Here is a 9,940-nt window from a genome sequence, read left to right as displayed (position 1 = left end):
ATTTGCCTCTGGCCTACCAGGAGGAGTGGACACAGTGAAAGCATGACTAGGGCCTTCAGGGCCTGACGGTGGCATCACAGTGCCTTTTCCAACTGTGCTCTCTCCAGCCCTTTTTCGAGCAGACATTGTTTTATAGCAAGACAGTACTTGAGGTACTTCCTTGTGTACTCAAGGTTTGTGCTAAGCTTATTCAGCCTAATACACACAACACTGAATTACCAAAGATACAGGACATATTAGTGCCAGTAACATACACTCACAGTGACTCACGCAACCCAGCTGCCTCGGATGGTTATGCCTCTCATTATTACAAGTTGTATCAAGATCTATTGCTGCCACCTCTAACAAAAGCCTTTAGCTCCTTATCAGACCCCACTACACCTTCCCGGACTTTTCTCCAAGCGCACATTACAGTTATACCTAAACCAGGTAAATCAACAACAGACTGCGTGAATTATAGACCCATTTCCCTTTGAAACTTAGACTTGAAACTTTTGTCGAAAATCATTGCCACCAGGCTGGGGCCCCTACTCCATAAACTTGTTTCCCCGGACCAGACGGTCTTTATGCCCGGCAGGGAGGCTAAAGATAATGTAATAAAGACCCTTAATCTGGTACACTATGCAAGGCGACATAAGGTCGAGGGCCTTCTCCTGTCCACTGATGCAGAGAAGGCCTTCGACCGAGTGGCCTGGGATTTCCTCCTGGCCACCTGTTTGCACGTAGATTTTCCACCTAAACTGATGGGCTGGATAGCTTCCCTTTATAATTCGCCTACTGCCAACATTGAAGTTAACCAGCTCCTTTCCGAACCGGTCTTGATAGCCAATGGGACGAGGCAGGGTTGTACCTTGTCCCCCTTACTGTTCATACTGACACTTGAACCTTTTTTGCAGTTAATTCGAGCTAATGAATCCATCGCGGGTATAATGGTTGGCGGCTTGACATATAAAATTGCGACTTGCTCTTCTATATTATCTGCCCCCATACCACCATCCCCAACCTTATGAAAGCCTTTGAGCTTTATGGCTATGTATTAAACTTCCGTATTAATTTTAACAAATCTGAGGCCTTGAACTTGACAATTTCACTGGACTTACTTGCTCTGGTTAAAGCCAACTGCCCTTTTCGCTGGGAAACGTCAGTCTTGAAATACCTAGGGGTGTGGATCACACGGTCCTTGGACACTTTATTTGAGAAAAATTTTACCCCTCTCCTGAAATAAATGGCCATGGACCTGACCCACTGGAACACAAAATTCTTCTCGTGGTTCGGCAGAGCAGCTATTGCCAAGATGGTCACACTTCCTAGATTGTTATACCTCTTTCATACCTGTCAGGAAGGGCATTCCCATAGACAGAATGGCTCTTCTAGACAGCTTGCTGTGCATAGGCTACGCCCATTGCACAAGTGCGTGCACCTGTTGCTTGTATGGTCATCAAGGGATCTATTTAAACTGAGCCTGTGCTGTGCTTCAGTGCTGTCTTGTCTACAGCGTTTCTGTGTAAACCTGCTACCTGTAAACCCGCATCTGATTACTGTTATCGACCCGGCTTGCCTTGACTTCTCCTGAACTCTGCCTGCATTGACCCCAGCTTGTCTTTGACCACGCTTCGGCCTGTACATCTGCACCTGATCCGTCTGCCAGTGTATGACCCGGTTTGCCTGACCCTGTTCCTGCCTACTATCCTGCTGGACTGCCTGCTGCTAGTCTCTGCCTACTTTTCACTGGTGTCCATCCGGCATTCCTGCTCCGCTGCAACCCGCTGACGGACTTGGCCTTCTCCTGTCTCCTGCTCGGTGGTGTCCATCCGGCATTCCTGCTCTGCTGCAACCTAGTGACAGACCCAGCCTGCTCCTGTCTCCTGTTCAGTGGTGTCCATACGGCACTCCTGCTCCGCTGCGGTCCACCGACAGTCTTCCCCTGCTTGATCCTGACAGTTCGTCCGGCTAAGCTACTATCAAGACCAATAGGCACTCGTGCCACTCTGCACTCCTGTGCTACCTGTCTGCTCTATCAGGGGCCCCGAGTCAGAGGTGTAAGAGAGGCTCTCCTCACCGTATCAGGCTCTTCTACCAGGTACGTGACAGTACAAGACAGCCATGTCTGAGCCTGAACGAGGAACCTCTCCCATGGACGAACTGTGCCAACATCTGGCAGACCTCACACAAGCCGTCAAAAGCCTGCAGGAGGGTTACACACGACTTGAGGAACGTGTCCAGACTTTGTCATCACCGTCTGCTTCTCCTGGTACTGCTTCTTCATCAACCACTCACGCTGAGGTACCCACAGCGTCCGCTGTTGTGATGCTACCATCTGAACCAAGAGTTCCTACCCCTGAAAGATTTGCAGGAGACCGCAGCAAATTCAGGTCCTTCCGTAATGCCTGTGAACTTTATTTCGCACTACAACCTTGCACCTTTTCACTTGAATCCACTAAGGTGGGATTTGTCATCTCCTTGCTGCTAGGTGAACCCCAGTCATGGGCCCATCGCTTACTGGAACAAAATAACTCTGTGCTGTCGACCCTATCTACATTCCTGGATGCTATGGCACAGCTCTATGAGGATCCACAGCGAACCACTACTGCAGAGGCAGCCCTCCATGAGCTCCAACAAGGCCGCAGAGCGGCCGAGGACTATGTAACGGACTTTAGGCGCTGGAGTGCTGATACCAACTAGAACGATGCTGCCCTCCTTTATCAGTTCCGTTTAGGGCTCTCAGAACCCTTGAAAGACGAGTTGGCCCGTGTTGGAGTTCCAAACTCTCTGGAGGCTCTAATGAACTTAGCCATCCAAATCGATCGCCGGCTGAGGGAGCTCCGGTCTGAGAAATCTACCATCCTGTCTCGCCCTGTATGGATGTTACCACGAATAGTCAGCACACCGGACCCTTCTCCTCCAGTCCCAATGGCACCCACCTCTGATGCTACTGAACCCATGCAATTTGGTCTGAATCGACCCTCACTTTCACCTGAAGAACGTCAGCACCGTCGCCAGAATAATTTATGCCTCTACTGTGGGAAACCCGGTCATTATGTGAGGTCCTGTCCTGCCAAGCTCCGTAAATGTCTGACCATTTCTTCTATTAACCAGCCACTCCTGTCAAGAGACTTTACTCACCTAGCTCTTCCCATTTCATTACAGCTTCCAGGAAGAGCTATCCAGGTATCGGCCATAATTGATTCGGGGGCCTGCAGTTGCTTTATTGATCTGTCATTTGCAGCTCAGCATCAGATACCATTGCTGCCCAAGACTCAGAGACTTTCAGTCCACCTGGCTGATGGAACTTTCATCAAATCTGGGCTTGTCACCCAAGAGACTGTTCCCTTACCCACGACTACAACCACTAACCACAAGGAACTGTTGCGCTTGGACGCTATTGCTTCGCCCTTGTTTCCCATCATACTGGGTATGCCATGGCTACAGGCACACAATCCTTGCATTAACTGGGCCACGGGAGAAATCAAGTTTGAATCAGCCTACTGTCAACAGCACTGCCTGCAGGAACCTCCCCCTCTGTCTTTGTTATGTACGGACTCTGATTCTGACATATGTTCATCTGTACCTGCAGCATACCGAGACTTCCTGGATGTTTTCAGCAAAAAGGGAGCAGAGACTCTTCCTTCCCATAGACCTTATGACTGTCCGATTGAGCTACTTCCTGGAGCTGAAGTGCCCTTTGGGCGTATTTTACCCCTAACTGAACTTGAGCTTGTGGCTCTAAAGGACTACATTGATGACAGTCTGAGGAAGGGTTTCATCCGCCCCTCTACATCTCCTGCCGGGACGGGCATCTTTTTTGTTGAGAAGAAGGATCATTCCCTTCGGCCCTGTGTTGACTACCGTGAACTTAATAAGATCACGGTCAAGAACCGTTATCCTTTACCATTGGTTCCTGAACTTTTTCAAAGACTTAGAGCAGCAACCATTTTCACGAAATTGGATCTGCGTGGGGCATACAACTTGGTCCGCATACGGGAAGGTGACGAGTGGAAGACTGCTTTCCGCACCCGATTTGGGCATTTTGAATACCTGGTTATGCCCTTCGGTCTGTGCAACGCTCCCGCTACATTCCAACACTTTATCAATGACATTTTTCGGGACTATTTGGATCTTTTTGTCATTGTATACTTAGATGACATTCTGATCTTTTCTGCCTCTCTAGAGATTTATCGGGGTCACGTCAGGAGTGTACTTTCCCGACTCAGACAGCATGGTCTGTATGCGAAACCTGAGAAATGCGAGTTTGAACGTCAAAGTATCCAATTCCTGGGCTTAATAATCTCCACGGAGGGTATAAGGATGGATCCCCAGAAGGTCTCTGCCATCTTAGATTGGCCAGCTCCCACAGACAAGAAAGGGATCCAGCGCTTTGTAGGGTTCGCAAATTTTTATCGGAAATTTATCAAAGGATTTTCAGCCATCATCTCCCCCATCACACAACTGACCAGGCACAACAACCGGTTCTGCTGGACACCTGAGGCACAGTCTGCCTTCCAAAGCCTGAAAAGACTATTTACTTCTGCACCTATATTAAGACACCCTGACCCAGCCCTGCCATATGTCCTGGAAGTAGATGCCTCAGAAACAGCAGTAGGAGCAGTATTGTCACAAAGGCAAGGAGCCAAAGCTTTATTGCATCCGGTTGCCTTCTTTTCCCGCAAACTTTCGTCGGCAGAAAAGAATTATGATGTGGCAGACCGTGAACTTTTAGCGATTAAAGCTGCACTTGAGGAATGGAGGTATCTCCTGGAAGGGGCAGCCCACCCAATATTAATTTTCACTGACCACAAGAACCTGGAATATCTGAAAACTGCAAAACGCTTGAAACCACGCCAGGCCAGGTGGGCACTGTTCTTCTCGAGGTTCGCCTTTCACATTACTTAAAGGCCTGGGTCAAAAAATATCAAACCAGATGCGCTTTCCCGCATGTTTGGCGATTCTGTAGAACCTTCTTCTCCTGACACTATCCTGTCTTCTGGAAACTTTCTGCTCCTACAGGGGGATCTGCTGTCTCAAATCAAGCAGGCTTCTACTGGAGTTTTATCACCTCCTGGAATAACTTTACAAGTGAAAGATGGACTGTTATGGTTCAAAAACAAAATCTTTGTACCAGAGAATGTGCGTGTTGCTGTCCTGGGTCTGTATCATAACCATGCGCTAGCGGGACATTTTGGTATCTGCAAAACGACTGAGCTGACACAACGTACCTTCTGGTGGCCTACTCTGGAAAAGGACTGTAGGAGGTATGTTGAGGCCTGCTCAACCTGTATTCGGAATAAAAGCAACAAGACCAAAGCATGGGGCCTGCTTAAACCACTGCCGGTGCCTGACAGACCCTGGGAGAAGATATCAATGGACTTCATTGTGGAGCTCCCTCCATCAGAGGGTTATACTGCCATCTTTGTGGTTGTAGATCGGTTGACAAAAATGGCACACTTTGTTCCCATGAAAGGTACACCGTCAGCCCCAGAGACAGCACGAATATTTATTAAAGAAATAGTAAGACTCCATGGGATTCCTGGTAATATTGTGTCCGATCGCTGGGTCCAATTCACCTCCAGATTTTGGAGGGCGCTGTGTTCATCCTTGAAGATTGAGTTGTCTTTTTCTTCGGCTTATCACCCACAAACTAATGGTCAGACTGAAAGAACCAATCAGACCTTGGAGCAGTATTTACGTTGTTTTTCTTCCTTCTCTCAAGATGACTGGGTGTCATTATTGCCATTAGCTGAATTTGCTTATAACAACTCAAATCATTCTGCTACTAAGCAATCTCCATTTTTTGCCAACTTTGGATTTCATCCGTCCTTTGTGCTTAACGCAATCCCTGAGTGCCCAGTTCCTGCTGTTCAAGATACAGTGGCTTTTTTCAGTTCTAATAATAAATTGTTGCAGGAAGCAATGGCCAAAGCACAGGAAGATAATAAAAGAAACTTTGATAAAAAGAGACGGGGAGAGTTAATCTTGGAACCTGGTGATGAGGTATGGCTATCTACTACAAACTTAAAGTTGGCCTGCCCTTCAAGGAAACTTGGACCTAAATATGTGGGGCCATTTCCTGTGAAAAGGAGAATCAATGATGTTACTTATGAGCTAACTTTGCCAGATTCCTTCAAGGTTCACCCTGTTTTTCATGTAACATTATTAAAGCCCGCTATTTCAGATCCTTTTCCTAACCGAAATACGGGTCCACCTGAGCCAGTAGTAGTTGATGGGGAAGAGGAATATGAAGTTGAATCAATTCTGGACTGTAGGAAAAGAAGGAATCAAATTCAGTACCTGATTAAATGGAAGGGGTATGTCCCTGAAGATAACTCATGGGAGCCTGAAAATAATATCCATGCCAAGAGACTTATTCAAGCATTTCATCGTGCCCACCCAGAGAAGATATTCTAGTTGGGCATCCGGAGGCTGCCCATTGTGTGGGGGCAATGTCAGGAAGGGCATTCCCATAGACAGAATGGCTCTTCTAGACAGCTTGCTGTGCATAGGCTACGCCCATTGCACAAGTGCGTGCACCTGTTGCTTGTATGGTCATCAAGGGATCTATTTAAACTGAGCCTGTGCTGTGCTTCAGTGCTGTCTTGTCTACAGCGTTTCTGTGTAAACCTGCTACCTGTAAACCCGCATCTGATTACTGTTATCGACCCGGCTTGCCTTGACTTCTCCTGAACTCTGCCTGCATTGACCCCAGCTTGTCTTTGACCATGCTTCGGCCTGTACATCTGCACCTGATCCGTCTGCCAGTGTATGACCCGGTTTGCCTGACCCTGTTCCTGCCTACTATCCTGCTGGACTGCCTGCTGCTAGTCTCTGCCTACTTTTCACTGGTGTCCATCCGGCATTCCTGCTCCGCTGCAACCCGCTGACGGACTTGGCCTTCTCCTGTCTCCTGCTCGGTGGTGTCCATCCGGCATTCCTGCTCTGCTGCAACCTAGTGACAGACCCAGCCTGCTCCTGTCTCCTGTTCAGTGGTGTCCATACGGCACTCCTGGTCCGCTGCGGTCCACCGACAGTCTTCCCCTGCTTGATCCTGACAGTTCGTCCGGCTAAGCTACTATCAAGACCAATAGGCACTCGTGCCACTCTGCACTCCTGTGATACCTGTCTGCTCTATCAGGGGCCCCGAGTCAGAGGTGTAAGAGAGGCTCTCCTCACCGTATCAGGCTCTTCTACCAGGTACGTGACAATACCCTACCTATCTGGGTCCCTAGTAGGTTTTTCAAGCAACTTAAAACCCTCCAATTGTGGTTTGTCTGGGCGCATAAACAACCCAGAATATGGTATGACCTTATAACTAGGAGGAAAGAGTCAGGGGGGATGGGTATCCCAGATTTTCAACTATACTACTTTGCGACACATTTAACTAGGATTATCGACTGGCACACTGTCACGCCCCTAACAAGGCATGGGTACATCTAGAATCGCATATCAACGGTCTCCCCCTTCGCTTCTTACCCTGGATCCCCTAGTCTGCCTGTCCTCTGGAGATAAAAATGCACCCCTTAACTAGTGCCACCCTTCGGATATTTCACAGATTGGCGGTAACTTCAGAATTGATTAGTTCACCGGGCCCCCTGACCCCACTAGCGCGTAACCTGGAGTTCCCTCTGGGCTTGTCTGACCCCTGGATAATTGCACAGATAATACATTTATAGTGGCATTCCACTTTTTTTGACGTGGCTCCTTTCTCTCATATGACGCTATTGCCCCCTCTGAAAGAGGGGCACCCCTCACCTTCTGGACCTACTGACAACTTCACCATTACTTGACAGATTTCACATGGAAACCCGCATACTAACGACCGCCTTCCAGCTTTGAAAACGTATGTCTTGCCCAACAGCCCTGCCAGAAGGCTACTTCCTTCTCGTACTCACTGTTGCTGGGCAACACGCCAAACATTCCAAACACCCACAAAAGTAAATGGGAATCTGCGTTGACTGTTTCTATCTCGGAGGGACAATGGATGAATGCCTGCATCCTCCCACACATATTTTCTGTTAGCTCCAGATATCAGGAAAATGCCTATAAGCTCCTCACAGGTTGGTATTTCACTCCTGATAGGCTCCATAGGTGGTTCCCTCAAGCCTCTAATTTGTGCTGGAGATGTGGCCTGTCTCCAGGCACACTAATACACATATGGTGGGAGTGCCCACAGATTTCTGGCTTTTGGAATCAGGTTTGTGATCTTATCCGTGAAATTACCAGTACCTCTATATCTCTCACACCTGAATGCTGTCTGTTACATATAGCTGACCGCTCACTTCGTTCATACAAGAAGTCGATAGAACGCTTTTTACTCAACGCAGCTAAGTCCCTGATCCCCAGACGTTGGAAATCCACTTCCTCCCCCACTGTTATGGAATGGCTGCTGACTGTGAATGATATATATAACACGGAAGAGTCGATTGCGGTAGCTAATGATAAACTAAAGAACCTACATGAAATGTGGTCTGCTTGGCATGTCTTCCAATACTCCTCACGCTATGAAACTCTCACTGACTCTCATAGTACCCTAGTGTAAACTCCCACGTCCTCCTAATTGGTGACTTTTGTCTTTGGCATTACCTTCCCACCTGACCCTCCAAATGTATTATGTCGGGTCCCCCATACTACCTTCATTGACTTCACCTTTTTGTGTTTTTGTAGCCAACCCCATGCTTCCGATCCCTCTTTTCACTTTTCTTTCTTACCTCTGGCACCCTCGGCCAGAGCTTTTTTCCTCTTGCAGACACCATAATTTATCGCATGTTATGCTAGTATGTGCCTCTATTACCTGAAGTCTTTTCCCTACTAATAGGGTTTGTTATACCACTTAGATATCTAACAAGATATAGAGGTACAACCACTACTTATGCTCATACATTTTCTTTGCTCTTACAATGCTGCAGGTTGGAACAGGACCCTCTTTAAATATTTTTCATGTTGTACTTGCGATACCTGAGGTCCTGCACTAAGTTCTGCTATTTCTTGTGTCCATTTGCACACTACATTGTTTTACTATTTGCTACTCTAGTTATTGCTATGTGAACATTACTGTCTGTATACCTTTATTTTTCTTTTCAATAAACTTTGATTGTGAAAAAAAAAATCTAAAATTTAGTTGTTGTTGTTTTATTATCGGTTTTATTACTCCTACCCCCATAGCCTCAGATTTATTTACGTTCATTGTAAGATTAGGTAAGGCCCTATATCTTTCAAACTCTAGTAGCAAATTTGGCAATGAAATGACCGGATTAGTAAGAGAAAACAGCATATCATCTGCAAAGGCTGATATTTTTTGTTGATTCTGTCCCACTTTAATCCCTGTTATATCTGGGTTTAGTCGTATCTTGCATAGGAAAGGTTCCAATGATAAGACAAAAAGTAGGGGCGAAAGGGGACAGTCTTGCCTTGTTCGATTCTGGATCAAGAAATTATCTGATAGGACACCATTTGTCCTTACTTTTGACGTTGGGGGTCGAATACATTTGGGAGGTCCAATTTATCATGGTGTTGCCTAAGCCCACATATCGAAGTACTGCAAACATAAAGTCCAACCTGACTCTATCAAAAGCTTTTTCAGCATTGGTGCTAATTTAAAAAGCTGACATTTGTTTTTGTTGTATTACCTGTAGTAAGTTTAATACTTGGGCTTGGTTACGGTGTTCAGGCACCACCAACAGCAAAGGCCCAATTATTGGCACCTGTATAGCATGTGCAATTTCAAATTTGTATGGAATTCTTACCAGCAGGTCCTGTTCCTGCACCCAGCAAGAGTAACTGTGAGGCCTTGGTTACGGTGTTCAGGCACCACCAACAGCAAAGGCCCAATTATTGGCACCTGTATAGCATGTGCAATTTCAAATTTGTATGGAATTCTTACCAGCAGGTCCCATTCCTGCACCCAGCAAGAGTAACTGCGAGGGGTTGCGGTGTTCAGGCACCACCAACA

The sequence above is a fragment of the Pelophylax lessonae genome (genome assembly GCF_965119305.1).
Source record: "Pelophylax lessonae genome assembly, chromosome: 1".
NCBI classification, from domain to species: domain Eukaryota; kingdom Metazoa; phylum Chordata; class Amphibia; order Anura; family Ranidae; genus Pelophylax; species Pelophylax lessonae.
Note: the sequence above shows the minus strand (reverse complement) of the source record.